This window comes from Anoplopoma fimbria, chromosome 3 (genome assembly GCF_027596085.1).
Source record: "Anoplopoma fimbria isolate UVic2021 breed Golden Eagle Sablefish chromosome 3, Afim_UVic_2022, whole genome shotgun sequence".
NCBI lineage: Eukaryota > Metazoa > Chordata > Actinopteri > Perciformes > Anoplopomatidae > Anoplopoma > Anoplopoma fimbria.
In genome coordinates, this window is record NC_072451.1 from 3301887 (window position 1) to 3319769 (window position 17883).

A 17883-nucleotide genomic window follows, 5' to 3' on the forward strand; every position below is an offset into this window, starting at 1 on the left:
ACAATATGACAACAACACATATGGAAAAAATGTAATAAGTAATATGTCAATGAAGTCATACTACAATATATGTAAGAGTGTAAATAAATAGGCTTATAATGGGACAAAACTAAGAATATTGTAAATAAATAAGAATACTAAATGACTGTCCTGTTGAGTCAGTATTACACAGTTGAAGATGTAAATAATGCTGTTTAGGCTGCTGATACAAATAATGAATATTGTATTCAAATATAGAACATTTTACAATCAAATGAATACTGCTTTTTAAGTACAATGTTACATTTAAGTCGATATTAAACGTCTATCTTAGTTTGAGCAGTAAACGAGTAAATGACCACCAACTGAGACCATAAACTCATGTTTACCATGTTTACTGAGGGAATAAATCAAGAGAGAAGTAGAGTCATTTTCTCATAGACTTCTATACAACCAGAGGAGTCGCCCCCTGGTGGACAGGAGAGAGAATGCAGGTTTATGGAACTTTTCAGACCCAGAGTTTTCCCCTCTTATTGGTTTGGGGATGGAACTATGCATGGAGGACCCGCCACGTGAACATTGAGTGACCTCACCGGGGTAATTCTTTCACAAATTTAAGAACGCTCAAACCATAAAAGATATGAAACAACAGTTTTAAATGTGCTGATGACAGTAGGCGAGGTTTCCTCTGGCTCGTGTAAAACTGACCCTTTAAGATAAGCAGCCTGGCTGGTTGACAGAAGTTGCTTGGTGCTGTCTGGTGTAGCTCTGGATGCCAGAGAGCAGAGAGGAGTGCTACAGTTATAGTTCTGCAGCAGAGATCATCTCAGGACACGCAGGGTTTATCAGCAGCTCTGAGCAGAGGTCAGGTGACTGACGGGTCAGTCGGGTCACAGAGTCTTCCAGAACAAACTGACCTCTCCTTAATCCCCACATACTTCCTGCTGGGGGAGGGGGAGTATAGGGCAGGGAGGGGGGGTCTGTGAATCCCTCCGGAGCCGCTGAGATGTTGATAACAAACTGCTGAGTCTGACACAGCGGAGGAGGATGCATGCTGATTCAGTAAAAGAACAGCTTCTGCAGCTTCGTACCATTAAGTCCTGCATGTACAACTGTGTTTAAGTCAAAGGATGAGCAGTAAAAGTACTCAGCAGAGGACTGAATCTGTTGTGAAAGCAGGAAAAGTTTCTAAAACGTTCGACTTTTGAAGACTTTCAAGATTTTCCCCAAACACTTTCCTCTGAAATGCAGGAAGTCTCTTCAAAGAGAACCAGAACCTTTAAGCTGCACCAAAGTACTGAGCTGAAAGAAAAGACTTGAGGTACTGTGGAGGAGAAGTATGAAGAAAAGGAGTGAGCTGGTTCAGTGAAGCAAACAAGGCAAGGAACAAATGAAACTTCTGAATTGTTTGCAAACACTGACATCTAGTGTCATAGTGTGAGTACTACAAAGACACAGCGTGATTCAAAAGGCATCTTCTGAGGCTTCTGAAAAAACACCTGTATCAGACTGTATCACTGTTTTTACATTTGAACAAGATTAGTTTTCACACAGGACATATTTGAATACGGAAAAAACGAGTTTTTAGTATTGTTATTGCTAAAAAAAACAAATTATTGATTTGTCGATTGGATATTAATGTCATTTTTGAAAGATAATAAAGTCATTGCATACTTATTTATTATTAGTATTCATCAAGACCGAACATATGTCCAATATCTTCTGGTTACAGCTTCTCAAATGTGAGGATTTACTGTTTTTCTATCATTCTAAACTACAATATATTTGGATTTTGAATGATGAGACGAACTAAAGAACCTTTTCCACTGTGCTGTGCTCTCTCTCTCTCTCTCTCTCTCTCTCTCTCTCTCTCTCTCTCTATATATATATATATATATATATATATATATATATATATATATACAGTAGCAGTCAAAAGTTTGGACACACCTTCTCATTCAACTACTTTAAGAATCAAAATATAAAACATATCTGGTTTTATTTGTTTGTTTAAAAATTCTGTGTTCCTTCAGGATGTCTTTTTACTTACAATTTTTAAACTGAATGATAAGGTGTGTCTTTTGACTGGTAAGTAAAACATGATTAACAATTTTAACCACTGTTGTTGTAAACTTTTGTACAAATATTCTGATATTATTTTAAAATCTGGAATGTGATATCGCTTCTTTTGCTTAAGTAAAACTACCACTATAGAATATATATATATATATACATAGCAGTCAAAAGTTTGGACACACCTTTGGACTCATTCAACTATTTTGAAGAATCTAAAATATAAAACATATTCTGGTTTGTTGAGCATTTGTTTGTTTACCACATAATTCCATATGTGTTCCTTCAACATTAAATAAAAAAAATTAATAATAATAAAAATATTGAATGAGAAGGTGTGTCCAAAACTTTTGACTGGTACTGTATAAATAAATAATATAATATATATATATATATATATATATACAGTATATACATACATATATATATATATGTGAGCTGCTGAATGAAATAGTGTTTGATGCATTGATGACATTAGTTAACAGTGATGATGATGCATGAACCCAACTCTGGTCACAAGCTATTATATCGATAACCTTTTGTGTGTTTTACAGGACAAATGGGACATTATGTTTCCCTACTAATCAGATCTTTTGATGAAATATGGAATCAAAGCGGTGCGTCTCTGCGGCGGCCGGCAGGGGGCGCCAGAGGACGGAGCAGTATTCTCCCTAAAACATGCGCAGAGGAAAACACGCACCTTCTCCTCCAGTGCGCTTTATTCACCATCACACAAACCACCAGGAAGAAGAGACTGAAGAGCAGAAACAGAGCTACTGTGAGAGATAATGTTATTATGGAATATTACTGTGAATAAATGACCATAAATGAACATCTGTACATTTTTTATTTGTATTCTTATTTTTTATTTTATTCTATTTTTATTTTATTGTATAGTATGTGTATTTATTGTCTGTGTAGTTGTATAGTATGTGTATTTATTGTGTAGTTGTATAGTATGTGTATTTATTGTCTGTGTAGTTGTATAGTATGTGTATTTATTGTCTGTGTAGTTGTATAGTATGTGTATTTATTGTCTGTGTCTGTGTTTGTATAGTATGTGTATTTATTGTCTGTGTAGTTGTATAGTATGTGTATTTATTGTCTGTGTAGTTGTATAGTATGTGTATTTATTGTCTGTGTAGTTGTATAGTATGTGTATTTATTGTGTAGTTGTATAGTATGTGTATTTATTGTGTAGTTGTATAGTATGTGTATTTATTGTCTGTGTAGTTGTATAGTATGTGTATTTATTGTCTGTGTAGTTGTATAGTATGTGTATTTATTGTCTGTGTAGTTGTATAGTATGTGTATTTATTGTCTGTGTAGTTGTATAGTATGTGTATTTATTGTCTGTGTAGTTGTATAGTATGTGTATTTATTGTCTGTGTAGTTGTATAGTATGTGTATTTATTGTCTGTTTCTTGAATCCCCCCATGGGGATCAATAAAGGAATATAATAATAAAGAAGGCTGATATTGACAAAAAAAGGGGAAAAAAATCACGCTTTTATGAGATATTATTATTTATTTATTCATTTAAAAAAAAGACTCAGTAAAAAAACAAAAATCTGATTTTTGCATCAGTGTGCGTGCGTGCACAACCCCGTGCCCGTGCGTGTGCGCGTAGGGCTGCGCGTGCACGCCAGCGGAGGATCGCGGGGCCGAGCCGCAGCGTGCAGCAGCACTAGCCGCTGGGCGCGCAGGAGAAGCCGCAAAAAACCAAACCAGCTCTCAGCCGCTACCGGAACCCGAGGAGAGCAGAGGACCGGACCCTCAGAGGCACGGTAAGACCCCGACCGGCTGCTCTCCGGGCTTTACGCAAAACAAGAGAATAAAAAAACAGTTTGGAAGCTTTTTAGGATTATTTTATTCCAAAAAAAAAAAAAAAAAAGATCCATCCCTTTTGTCTTTTTCTTTTTTTTTGTGTGTTGTTGTTCCATCCGTCCATGTGGAGAGAGGTAGAGAGATGAGGAGGCAGGAGATGAGCTGCGTGACTGGGGGAGAAAAAGAGGAAATATATTAGAAATAAAACTGAAATAGAACATTTTTAAATAACAGGAATAAATTATTTATTTCCAATGGAAGAAAAGAAATGTGCACGAGCTTTAAAAGGGGTGTGTTCCTGTCTGGAGGAGCGCGCGCTTCACCTCATCTCTCCTTTATTCTCACTTTTATTGAGGTAAAGAAATATAATCTTTATAATGAACCGATTGCCCTGAATCTGTTTATTATTATTATTATTATTATTATTATTATTATTATTATTATTATTATTATGCTGTCTGTTAATTTAATCTATAATTTACAGACAGTTGAAATAAGCAGAGCTCCACCTCTTTGTCTGCGCGGAGGTGTGACACCACCTCACACACACACACACACACACACACACACACACACACACACACACACACACACACACACACACACATTCATTCAGAGTCTCCAATTGGATTATGTCACAGAATTTAGATGAATTATTGATCTCATATTTGCGTTTTATTGCGCCGGGAAGAAGAAGAAGAAGAAGTGGAGGATGGAGGATGGAGGAGGATGAGGAGGAGGGGGATGAAGAACTGGGGGTGTACCTGAATAACCCCCCCCCCCCTCCCTCATACATTAAGTTCACCCTCTCACTCCGTTTGCTGCTCGGCTGGTGTTTTTTCTGCAGCCAGTCAAACTTTACTGGTCCTCCTCCTCCTCCTCCTCCTCCTCCTCCTCCTCCTCCATCGGCTGGAAGCTCGGTCCTTTGTTTGCCGCGGCGCGCATGCGCACTGGGAGTAGGGTGTGGATGGGAGAGAGATGCCACCTTGCCTATCAATAGGATGGAGAAGAGGAGGAGGAGGAGGAGGAGGGTGGTGGGGCTTTTAATTCTCGGTCTGAGGATGAAAAACAATTTGATTATGGAAATAAAATGCTTTTTGTGTTAAGTGTGCGTGTGTGTGTGTGTGTGTGTGTGTGTGTGTGCGTGTGTGTGTGTGTGTGTGTGTGTGTGTGTGTGTGCGTGTGTGTGTGTGTGTGTGTGTGTGTGTGTGTGTGTGTGTGTCTTCACGCTCACACATCCTTCAGCAGATTAGTGTGTTGTTTTTCTCTGCTTCATATCTTTGTGAACTGCTATTTTCCGTCATTTTTATCGACTAAATGATTAATCGATAATTCAAACAGCCTAAAGATGAATCAATAATAATAAAATGCTGCATTAGTTGCAGCCCCGGCTCGATATAAAGGAATCCTATCTGCTCCTACTGACCTGGAAGGATGTCTGATACATTAAAGGTCACACAGACACCTTTTGTTTATCTGCTGAATTCAACATCGATGTAAATATAGCAATACGTGTGTATATCTATTGTTTCTGTGACTGGATGCATCAATCACGGCTGAATGTAACAGGTTCTTGTACTTTACTTTCCATTTGATGCTATATTTCTACATATTTTGGGGAACACATTTATTACTCCATATATTTATTTGACAGCTTTAGTTTTACATTTTACATAGAAAACATATGATAAAAATGAAGAATAATGCATTTTTTATAGTTTCATCTCCTGTTTTAGGGTTTAAAATGTACCTCTTTGACCAACTTATACATCAAAAAGCTGCTTATGTGTTACTGCATCAGAAGTATTAATACATCAGTAGGCCGGTATTTACTGGTAATAGTATTACACATGATCTAGCACATGTACTTTTGATACTCAGGTACATTTAGATGAGAATACTTCTTCCATGATCTGATTTCTTACAGTCACACTGTCCTAAACAATCCCCTAAAGTGTTAACATATGATTCATTTATTCCCTTTGTATTACCACAGCATTCTTGCAGTACAGTAGACTGATTTCCTGCCTATAATAATCAATAAATGAGCTTTTAATTCTCCCGTAGCCTTCCAATAATACTCATCTGGCAGTGATTTTCATAACTCCCTTAATTATGCCGCATTTCATCATATTGTGCCAATATTTTGGTTCTTTTAAACAGAAGGAAGTCCTCAATTATGATAATATAAGACGCCTTCTGATTGGCTGATGAACCGGCGTGCGACTGTGGGCAAACATGACTCCCGAGACAAATAAATGATAATCAATGCAACAATTCAGCAGCAGCAGCACGAAGATGTAATCAACATCATGATATTAGAAAAAAAAACCCATAAAGAAACATTCTCATATCATGACATCGATGTTACATCAATCTGTAACCTTCATTTAAAGCTCTCCGTCTGAGCCGTGTTACACGATCACCATGGCAACGGTGATGACTGTAGTAATGTGGTCCTGTCCCCGTCTGGCTGCTGATTGGCTCTCATAAATCCGGTGCGTTCATTCATCCTTCTGGACGGAGACAAAAAGCGACCTGATGAGGAAGTTACGACAGTGACTCATCCATTACCGCCGCTGTCGGCTGCTCAAGGTGTGTGTGTGAGTGTGTGTGTGTGTGTGTGTGTGTGTGTGTGAGTGTGTGTGTGTGTGTGTGTGACAGTGAGGAGGACAGAGAAATGGTTGCTCGCCCTCTCTCTCTCTCTCTCTGTAACGTATACTGTCTGACCCATATACTGTCTAAAGGCCCAGACACACCACAGTGTCGGGGCCGCTGCTCCGTGAGTTTCCGACGCCATAGTTTTTTACGGCGTGTCCCGTCAACGTTCGTACTAGTAGAAGATTGTTGGCGTCTTTTTTTTTTTTGTCGGATTGAGTGCGTTGAAACATCGGTGAAAAAACACAAACGGTATCCTGGGTGAAAGTCCTGTGTTTGTTTCAAATGCAACGTTTTAGCCAAGGAAAGGGACGTGAGTCTGCCTTCGTCGCAGCTAGTTATTTGATGTCAGTTTGTTGCGTCTGGGGCTTAACTCTTTTCTGTCTCACACAAACTAAAAGTATGTGGACAGGAGGTTATAGGGTTTTTGTCAGAGTTGTCCACATACTTTTGTCAGAGCGCAAGAGAAAGGGTGAGGCGGTATCGTGCTATGTCACCTCTCTCCTCTAGGGGAGTCTCTCAGAAGCTCCCTTCTTTGTCTGTCTTTGTGGTTCTCTCAGTGCCAAGATGTGCTATATTACACTCTTATTCCAGTCTCCAGTGAATCATGTGATCAACAGGATCACTTTCATCCGTCTTAATTAAACCGCCGGGCCGCGTGTGATGAGACGGAGACTCGTTAGCGTTCAGCGGTGGAGACGAAGCAGGACAACGGGAGGCTGCAGCTGCTGCTTAACGCACAAACAAGCGAGTGTGTGGAGGAAGGTGGGGAATAGGTGCAGCTGGGGGTTGAGTCATCACTGCTGTCATTACCGCGGCAAAGAAAAGTGGACAATTAAACACAATGGGGTCGGGTTTTGATCCTGAAATTCTCTTTGAGAGAAACAAAAACATATTCTGCCAGTGAGAGGACATTATCTTCACTACCAGTGCAGTTTGGCTCCAGAAATGAGTTTCAGAATCGTGAAACAAGACAGAATACGGATGATTCCTGCTTTAGAATGAAGAAAAATACCCTTTATTCTAGAAAAGTCTTAAAATAATCTTTAAAAGTATTATTCACAAGAGGGAAAATAGTCTCTCCTCATTTTATTGTCGAAAATAAGATCTCTTAGATTCAACCAGAGACAAAATTAACTGAGAATGTCAGGCAGTGATGTCAGAAATACTGCTGAGGTGCAGGCAGCTGTGTATCATGTTTAAGAAGCGGTTATTATAGTAGCAGGTTGTGTTGTGTGTTAGGTTGTAAGGAAGAACTGAGCTGGGTGGCCAGATGCTGACGGCCTTGCAGCGTGCAGCGGTATCTAACGAGTCTAAAATTGGAGAATACAGATAGCATAAATGAATGTGGAGGCATTTAAGGCTTGTCTTGATTAGCGCTACTGTGCGTTTGCTACATTTAGTTATTGTGTTAGGGAGGTCAAAATACCAGTCATTCCATGATTCTCATACAAATACCAAACACAGGCTGACAAAACTGCATTCACCACAAGCTAAGAATGTATTTGTGGTTGTCAAGTATTTAACGTTTAGTCATCTGCAAAGAGTCAGAGTCAACAAAATGTTCCACAGTTAGAATTTGCTATCACGACTGTTGTATTCGGTCCCACTAGCGAACAGATGTTTCTATTTTCTCAGTTTAATGCTTGAGTACCATAATAATGAAAAGAAGCCTAATACTTTTATAGTTATATCAAAGTTTGATTGTATTGAATGAGGTTGGGTGTGAAATGGGGAAGTGACTTTCTTGGAATGGAAGCCACTGTTTTGTGTTGTTTGACAGAGCAGCTCACTGCAGTGTGAAGGTATAAATATTAAGTGTTGGCTGTTAACTGTTTATAAATCTCTATAAAGAGTCCATGAGCTGCAGGGAAACCAGAAGAAGTTGTCGTTTCACACTTTTAAACCTTTTAGGAGTTTCAGATTCTACATATGGCCAAACTTCCGCTGTTTGGTTACCGTTCAGCGTCCGTCGCTGCAGCATGCTGGCCTGACAGGAATGAGGAAGTGGGGTGTTTCGATTTTGTGTCAAAGGAAGCATGACACTGTTTATTAAATGGCTTTCTAAAAGTGTATTCTGGTGCTGAAGTGGAGCCACGGTGCAGCAGAGGGTTTACAGGGAAGATGGAGGCATTGTGACGATCATCAGGAATTTGATTTCCCAGCAACATGGTCATCTGCTGCCTCACAGTTTATATCTGAATGTCTTTTTATAGATTTCATAGTGAGTAACACAGAGTCATAGTATGTCCCAGTGAGGACACTGAGGTTGTGTCCTCTGTGTTTCCTTTGGGAAGTTGGTGTTTTTAGAGACCTGGGGGAAATGATTGAAGGATTTTTTAAAAGCCAATTCCTATATTTTTACGATTATCTTTCCCACAATTTTCTGCATCTTATAGAAAATGTTTTCAAATACAAACTGTTTATAGTGAGTTTTTCTATCCAGTAAGTCTTGCATATGTGTTAATAACCGGGACATTGTGTCGAGAAACACATTTTAGAAATGCTATAAGTGCCACAAATAAAATTCTATTCAACCAGCACTGTGTTCAAGTGGTGTCAGAAAATGCTGCAGATAAGAGCTCTAAACCTCTTCAAATGATAACAGAACCAGATACAAGTAGGGATTAGCAATGGGCAGTACAGATCAAATCCATCACTGTAATTTTATATATTGTGATATTTATATATTTTGTTGTATGGTCAGAGTGTTTATGGATGAAATGAGAATGTCTGCTTTTTCTAGTTCTGTTAATTCCATCCCTGACAAATCAAGAAACTTCATTGATGCAACAAATCCAATATTGCCAATAATAATTTACAACACTGCCTAGAAAATATGACAACGGTTTAAAAAGGTATAGCAAAATGTATATCATCTCATGGTAAATATACAGTATGCATCAGGATAGGCAACTGTTTGCCAACGTGTTAGCTGTAACAACTCAAGAATCTGCTAGTCTCTGGTTGCTGTATTTGTCAACTTGTTTTCGTGTTTTTCTGCCCCCTACAGGCCAAAAATATATGCAGCTTTAAAGACAAATTAATTTGTTCATTTAATTGAGCGCTAACAAAAACAAAAAAGCACCAACAGACGTTTTCTCTGCAAAATACCTGCAGAAAAAGACCTGACGGCAGCTTTTATTCAACACAAGCACTAACAAGATTTTACAAATGTTAAACTCAAGTCTTTGACCCGCGGTTTGATGTGTCACACAGTCAGTGATTCTGCAGCAAAAAGTCCATGAAAGTGGAAGTGGAGCCCCCCCGCCCGTCATCCGCCCCCCCACCTCCTCGCGTCCCTGCCCGCTCCGGTCCCCGCTGCAGGTTTGACGGCGGTGCAACATGTCCTCGTCCTCGGCAGCTCTTTCACCATGAGCGCCATCTGTCACATCGCGCCTCGTCTTTCAGGAAATTACAGCTCCAACCAAAAGTGACAACGTTATCTGATCTATGTACCCCGACGGGGCGGGAATGAACTCAGCAATCTCAGCCTGCTCTCCGCTGAATACCAAATCCACTCACTCGCTCGCTCACTCTCTCCGTCTCCCTTGTGGATTTGGAAATCATTTGCCGATAGATAAAGGCACAATCCGGACATATTTCTTCCACCGTCCTGTCCTCTTATCTGTGAAGTAGACAGATCTCATCCTAAAAGCTGAGCAGACAGGGGTTTCAACGGCCAAACAATTTCATTTCAGACTGAAAAACTGTGACCTGTTATTGCAAAGTATTTGCTATGAAAGAGGAACAGATTATGGAGTATTGTTAAGGCCTTTTACAGCTACTATATCAACACCTGCGGTTGCAAAACAGGATTTTTTTTTTTATCACTTGTGGATTGGTTAAATAATAACTCATGGCTTTGAAGGAAAGTGGGGTTTTTTCTCTGGATTCAGGCTTGTTTACCGTCGTAATGTTCACAGCAGGTAAAACAAAAAAAGTGGCATTCCTGTTCCATGATCTCACAAGACTTCAGTGGAGGCATTTTTCTGACATTGTATGCAAGAATCAATTATTAACTGGAGGAATTTCCGGATGCAAATATGCAGTGTGAACCTCAGTTAAAGTTTACCTTTATATCTGCTGCTTTTATCAGCGAGGAAGGCAGCAGCCATCTTGTTTCAGCCCACCAGGCAACTGAGCACAAACCTGTAACAGCAGAATATCTGGTGCATGAACACTGATTATACAAACAATACAGATAATACAAATATTACATTTATTTGCATGAGTATACTGTTAATGGTCAGTATAATGTGATTGGAGGAAACAATATTTTAGCCTCACACGGATTCATTTAATCACCTGCCAAATTAAACTTTCACTGTTTCTTTTCTTTTGTGCATCTGATGACAAATACGTACATTTAACATTCAGTTGCCTGTTTAACATTAAGCTTCCTATAAATCACGCAGGCTGTTGCTTCTAGCATCAGATGTGTGTACTAAATCATGTTATGTGCCATTCTGGTTCTTTTTTATTGATGTTTGGTTGTTCAGCACTTCCTTCCAGGCTGAATTAGCTCTAATCTATTGGATTGATTAGCATGAAGTTTGGTTCAGACATTCATGTTCCCCTCAGGATGAATTGTAATAACTTTGGTGAGCCATCCTTTTCATCTAGCGCCACCATCAGGTCAACATGTCACTTTGGTTTATGACTAAATACCTGCAAAACTAACAACATTCCCATAACCTTCAGCTGTACTTTGTGCTTAGTGCTAATTCGCAAATATTAGCATGCTAACATACGCAACTAAAATGGTGAATATGGCCAACATTACTTGCTGGACAGTGTTGTGGAGATGCAGTGATTTGCACGGCTCCAATTTCCTGAGCTGAAGAGTCAAGTCAATGCTTCATGCCTTAAACTTGCATTCTCTCTCCTGTCCATCAGGGGGCGACTCCTCTGGTTGTATAGAAGTCTATGAGAAAATGACTCTACTTCTCTCTTGATTTATTCCCTCAGTAAACATTGTAAACATGAGTTTATGGTCTCAATCTCTAGTTTCAAGTCTTCTTCAATACAGCATGATGTTCATTTAGTAAATGATGCTCCATTTAGAGTCAAACAGACCATAAACAATGAGCTGAAACTTACTATAAAGCTCCATAAAGCCAATAACATATATTATATTTATTTAAATTCTGCATTGTCAACAAACATACTGTATTTGGTTCAAATTTTATGAAAAAAAAAACCAATGGTAAGCTGGACAAATCTGCACAATTATCATTATTCTATTCAGCCGTCACAATGAATACGTTTGATCTCCACAGCCTTCAGCAACGATCAGCGTCTTTCGTCGTCCCCTCAGCCTTTACCTTTCTGTGTAAATCTTTAAGGACTGCCGAGTCTGGGAAAACATTTGGGGCGCTGCTCTTTACGTGAATCACGAGACAGTTTCAGAGAGTCTGAAAATAATGAGATGGTACAACGGAGTTTAGACTCGTAGGTGCGTGGCCTCTTAGCGCTTGTGTTGCAGTCCCAGTTCTGTCAGCTCCCATCAGCCAGAGAGAAACTGGCGACGAGAAGTTACAAGAATATCTCTCTCCGGGTTTTTTTTTTCTTTTTTTCTCAAGTGCGAGACGTGATCAAGAGCTTGTCTGAAACACTCAGCGATGTGTGTGTGAGCAACACGAGACGCTGAGGAGGTGGATAGTTCTCTACATGTATGTAACAGTTACAGGCTGATTTTACATCGTAGTCTATTGTTCAATGTATAATTTAATATTTGACTAAACCTGATACCTGAAGTAGAATTTTAAATAATTTGAATTGGACTTGTATTAAAAACATATGTATATATCTAACTTGTCCTTTTTATTTTTGGTCATTAAATTAATTAATTAAATATTTTTTTGATATGTTTTTTGAAAATATATATATTTTTTAATAATTTGGATTTATTTTCATTTTGTCTACTTAATAATTCAAAAAGTTTGAATTATTTAAAATAGATATAAAATAAATATATTATTATTATTATTTACATATATTTAATTTATTTATTTCTAAATCATTTTTTCTTCACAATTTTTAATTATTTGATTAAATCAAATAATATATTTCTTGTATTAGTTTATATATCATATTTCACCATCCCCAAGGCCTTAATAGCAGAATTAAAACTAATTCTGATTTCAATAAAATATTATTTGTATTATTATGTAGTATTTAGTATAAATACTACATATTTTTTAAATAAATAAAGTACCATTCATTTGGAAGTATAAAATAAATAAATAATGAAGCCTGATTTAATTTAATTTGAAATACATTTAATAACGTTTATTTTATTTAACAAAAATAATCAGAGCAACTCGTGTTTCTTTCTGTTCATTTAGAAATTCTGAATAAATAAAATCTGAATTATTGCAGCTATAAACTAAATGGGGCTTAACGATAAACCCATAACCAGCCTGCCGTTCTTTAAATGTCTCGATCTCTCATTTTGCTTCTTGCTCAGCTATAACCCAGTTGATACCAGAAGACCAGTTAGCGGTCTGTCTAGACGCTGTGTGACCCGTGTCCTCATCGGGTCCAGTCAGCCTGCGTGGTGCTGGGTGATGGGTGTCTTGGCTCTCTCATCCCCCCCCAAATCCCCCTTGGCTCTTTTTTGGGGTTATCTGGAGTTTAGAGCCGACTTTGTCCCGTCTCCTCGTCTCGTCTCTGCCACCCAGCGTCGCTGACTGCAGGGCTGTCCTCTCTCTCTCTCTCTCTCTCTCTCTCTCTCTCTCTCCTCTCTTTCACCCTCTCTCTGTTGTGGCTGGAAACAGCACGTCCGATTTCGCTCCACCGGCGTCTGGCCGCTGGCTGCCGACGCGCTGGTGACAGGGGTCATTGAGTTGCGACGCTGAGAGGGCCGGTTTAGCCAAACCGACCAGACAGACAGACAGACAGACAGACAGACAGACAGACAGACAGACAGACAGAGGAGGAACCAGGCCGGGTGGATGTCTGTATGTCTGTTTGTCTGTCTGAGTATGCACCAGATATGTTTGTTGTGTTCTCAGACCTCGGCCTGAAGCCACATAGATTCTGCTGAGTGCTCTTTCTGGTTCCACAACCGCAGTTTCCTTTTCTTCAGTTCGACTCTAGTGGAAACCAGGCAGTCACATGACTCACGTGCAGTTCATTTATTAGACACTTTCTGGCTCGCCTGTCTTTCCTCCAGGTGAGACGTTTTGGCAGCAGAGAAAGTTCTTCTAGTGGTCACACTTAAGAACAAAGTCTAAATAAAGAGGTTGTTTCATGTAAGAAAGTAGAAACTAAAGAGAGGATGCAGCTAAAGCGTGACATTTGTGGGTCATTAGAAATATGTGGATGTTATTTTTCGTATTTAGTTATGACTAAGCTGCTAAAAGGCAAAAAAAACCAACACAGAATGTTTCAACATTTTTGAGGCAGGATTAAAGCGCTAACACACTGAATTGGAATGTTCCTTCATTTCCTCTCCTGATAATCATCTTGCATCATCCTTGCAGGAGTCTCAACCCTCAGGTTGGAATGAGAGCGAGTAACGGGAGTAAAAGGGAAGTATAAAATGCATCGTAACATGTCCGGCCTGCGTGGGCAGCAGCGGTTGATGAGACTGTCTCTCTGCTTCCTATAAACGTCTGAGGGAATCTCTCCCTCACTTCATGCAGCAGATTTATGGAACGATATTAAAGACGATTCCAGCGGCGGTGCTTTATGTTTTCCTGTGCGCCGGGATTCAGCGGATCATAAACGTCACAGAATCGTCCCCAGAAAGCAGTCAGGAGTTATGACCTCCGTCTCAGAGGCGGCAGGACTGGAGACCCCGAGAGCTGGTGTCCTCTGATTGACTGGGTGTTTTACAAGACTAAAAATACGACTCAAACAAACACATGTGGTATCATAAACCGACCACCTGACTAATTGTTGCCATAGAGACACAACGCTGTCATAGCTGAAAAAAAAGCGAGAAAATATATGATTTTGTTATTTTCTTGCAATAAAACCAGATGCTCTTGAGCAACACTTAGATCTTAGATCGCCTTAATTATGCAAAAGTATCTTTGGCAAGAAATAAAGTAGACCAAAGGCTGTTTACTGTATTGGATAATCAATCATTAGCCCCTTTTGGACCGCAGGCACTTTCACGAGTTCAATCAAGTTCTGAGAAGGTTTTACCCCCCCCCAAAAAAAGGTCCTGCTCTGGGGTAGTACTTTCTGAAAGCACGTTGATTGGTCAAACACATTCAGCGCCACTGCTTCAACTCGTGTACCGCTTCATTCATAAAACAAGGAAGCACGCTAGTATCAATTTACGACGAAAGGAGGACATTTCTCTTTGGTCTGGCAACATTAAAAAAGTCAAGTTAGGCTTGGCTGCCGGACTCTTGACTCATTTTAAAAAACGATAGAGGTAGCGAGCTGGGAGGGCGAGCCGTAGAAGAGAGAGAGAGAGACAGCACGGCGATGCATAAAGTTATTTCTGATTGTTTTTTGCAGACAAGTTCTCAAAGCTCAAATAAATAACCATCAAACACTCAACAGAAGACTTATTGTGGAGACAGACGCTCTTAGTTTCATTTTCCTCCTCTGCATTTTATTCATTACCTCCAACGTGTATCGGTAGTAAATGTCGACAGCGGACTAATCTGTTTAATCCTCACTGATCTTCAGACTAAACTATGGAAACACAGATAACAACGAGCTGAAGGAACCTTTTAGTCCCTTGAAAAATAGTCCCAGCACTAAAATGACCATGGTGGAAACACCTCTTCAGTAAATGTCTGGTCTATATGGTCTATATGTGGCAACATGAATTAGATTCTGTGTCTCATTAAGCTGAAATGAAAAGTAAGAAGCTAATGATAACTAATGATAGTGATCCAAGAAATGTCCACAGTTTGCAGCTAATGAGCTAAAACATGCAAAAACAACCGATAGTTTTATTTAAAAAAAAAAAAGAAACATTTCCCATCGGAGTCGCTCGTTTTGTTCCCAGAACTTTCTCAGAAATGTCACTTGGCTCTGATCCGTTCTGAGAAAACCGGCTCTGCATCGCTGCAGAGATATTGATTGATGTTGGACTGCGTCTGGCTCTGGGTGGGAAGCCAGGGGCCTTTGGGGGATCCGAGCAGACAGATTGGAAATGGTGGGGGTGATGGGACGGTGGGACGGCAGAGCTGCTGCTGCTGGTGGTGCTGGTGGTGGTGGTGGGTTTAAAGCTGGAGAGCTATTGATCGACACGAGAGACCAGAAGCCGAGACAAAGAGAAAAAGAAATGTCCTCCTCTGAAACAATACCCGGGTGGTTTCGGTAGCCAAAAGGAGCCTCTGTCTTAAAGCCGTGTGTGCAGATCATATCAACCTCTTTAGTGTTCGCTGCACTCTCACTGGAGTTGGACTGCGCTTCAGGAAGAGCAGATAAGCAGTAATCAGACATATCCCTACTCCCATGTCTCAACCATCAGGAAAATAATCCCCCTCTCTGTCTGGCTCCGGATTTCTGTCATTTCTTATAAAGCTTTGGTCGTTTCAAGGTGACAGTAATATCTGCAGGTTCCTCCTCACTGCTGGCTCAACCAGGAACTGAAGACAGTATTTTATGATAAGGTTATGCATTCAGCAACGGAATCTTCATCAAGGCAAATGTTTAATAATGACATCAAGTAAAGCAAACCTGTGCTTTGTCATGCAAGCACACGTGGGACATGTGGTGCACGATTGTTTCTTGCAGTTCCTCTGCTCCGTGTCATGTCATGTCACTGAGAACGACTCCATGCAGACAGCAATCAGGAGATCAAAAGAATGGAAATGCAGAACAGAAGTGAGAAAGAGGAAGGAGATGTTGAGTTCGCTGTACGCTGTTCTGGGTGACTGGCAGTGTCACATAGAGATGTAAGATGTAAATGTGATCGCAGGCTGAACGCAAACACAACAGATCTCAAACCAGTCTGGAGCTTTTTTTTTATCGATTAATTGGATTCCCTCTGTGTCTTTTCAGAGGGGCGTGTTCATGCACCACGAGAAAAGATTCACATTCAGGTTGTTTCATTAGATTGGAGTCTAACATTGAGCAACAATTAAAAATGTCGTCATTGTACGATTCTGGAATTCATTTAATGTTTCGGTTTTTAAAAAAAATTCTGACAGAGCAAGTGACATAATATATGGAGCCGCCGTTATTGAAAGTTACAATGGTATAATAACGAGATGGACGGCTCAAACCAACAGGACTTTAACCCAGGAGACCGCTGTTAGTGTCCCGTGAGAAAGCAAAAGTAAACTTGGACTTAACGCTTCTTTCGTTAAGTTGATATGCTTGTTACGTAACATTACGAAAGAAAGACCGCTAAGGACGATTGTTATTTATTCATGCTAGTTACGTTGTTACGTAACCTTGTGACGTTAATTTGTTTCGTAACATTACGTAAGAAAGGCCGCTGAGGGTGATCGTTATTAGTGCTAGTTACGTTGTTAGGTTACTTTTACGTTACGTAGTTACATGCATTGTTACGTTACTTTCTTACTTTACCTTCTTATGTAACGTTGTTATGTAACATTATGTAAGTAAGTCTGCTAAGGGCGATTGTTATTACGTCACACTAGTTACGGAGTTACATTGCAATGCTACGTTCTGTTGTTACGTTGTTATGCTTGTTACGTAACATTACGACAGAAAATAAGCCAATTGTTATCGTTATTTATTCACGCTAGTTATATTACGTTGTTGGTGTAATTGTGTGTTTCTGCAAACGTGATACGAGGCTGATATGAAACGTAATTTCTCTTCAGAAACGTTGACATTCAAAGTTTACAGAAAGGTATAATGTGACTGGTTTGCTCGCATAAACTGAATCTACAGAAAGTTGAAAAATAACAAATTTGCATTATAAAGAATAGAAAATGCAAGAAATGCTTCATGCGCAACCTTTTAACCCCAAATAGTTTTTAATAAGCACGCTAACATTAGCATATCTTTATGAATGGCCTCACTTGTCAAAGTGCCTGCAGCTCGTGGTGGAGAGATCTTCTAATTATTGGTATTCACAACACTTTGATTTATCATTTGATATTTCATGTGACATGTCTGAAAGTCACATGCCTGTCCAATGTGGATTTTCATCACATGGCATCTCATGTCTTGTTCTCATTTGATATATTGACACATTTTGGCTTGATGATCTTTGATAGAAACATAGAATCTCTGACAGATATCTAGTTATTGATAACCCTTTTTTTATAATCGTATTCCTGTAATTATGCGTCACATCTCCGTCTGTAGCTCTGTTTGAACTTCTCCGTTTTCTCTCTCTCGACACTGGACACCTGTTCAGGATTTCCAGGTATTCTCTTGTTCTGTATGTGTG

The 17883-nt window shown here is 39.6% G+C and overlaps 1 protein-coding gene across 1 annotated transcript in view; it reads left to right on the forward strand.

Annotated features, from left to right (window-relative positions):
• Positions 1-3716: 3716 nt before the first annotated feature.
• Positions 3717-17883, forward strand: part of basp1 (brain abundant, membrane attached signal protein 1) — a 45367-nt gene continuing 31200 nt past the window's right edge. Inside the window, exon 1 of the mRNA XM_054624582.1 lies at positions 3717-3838. The gene's annotated coding sequence lies outside the window, so the exon portion shown is untranslated. The remainder of the gene's footprint in view (positions 3839-17883) is intronic.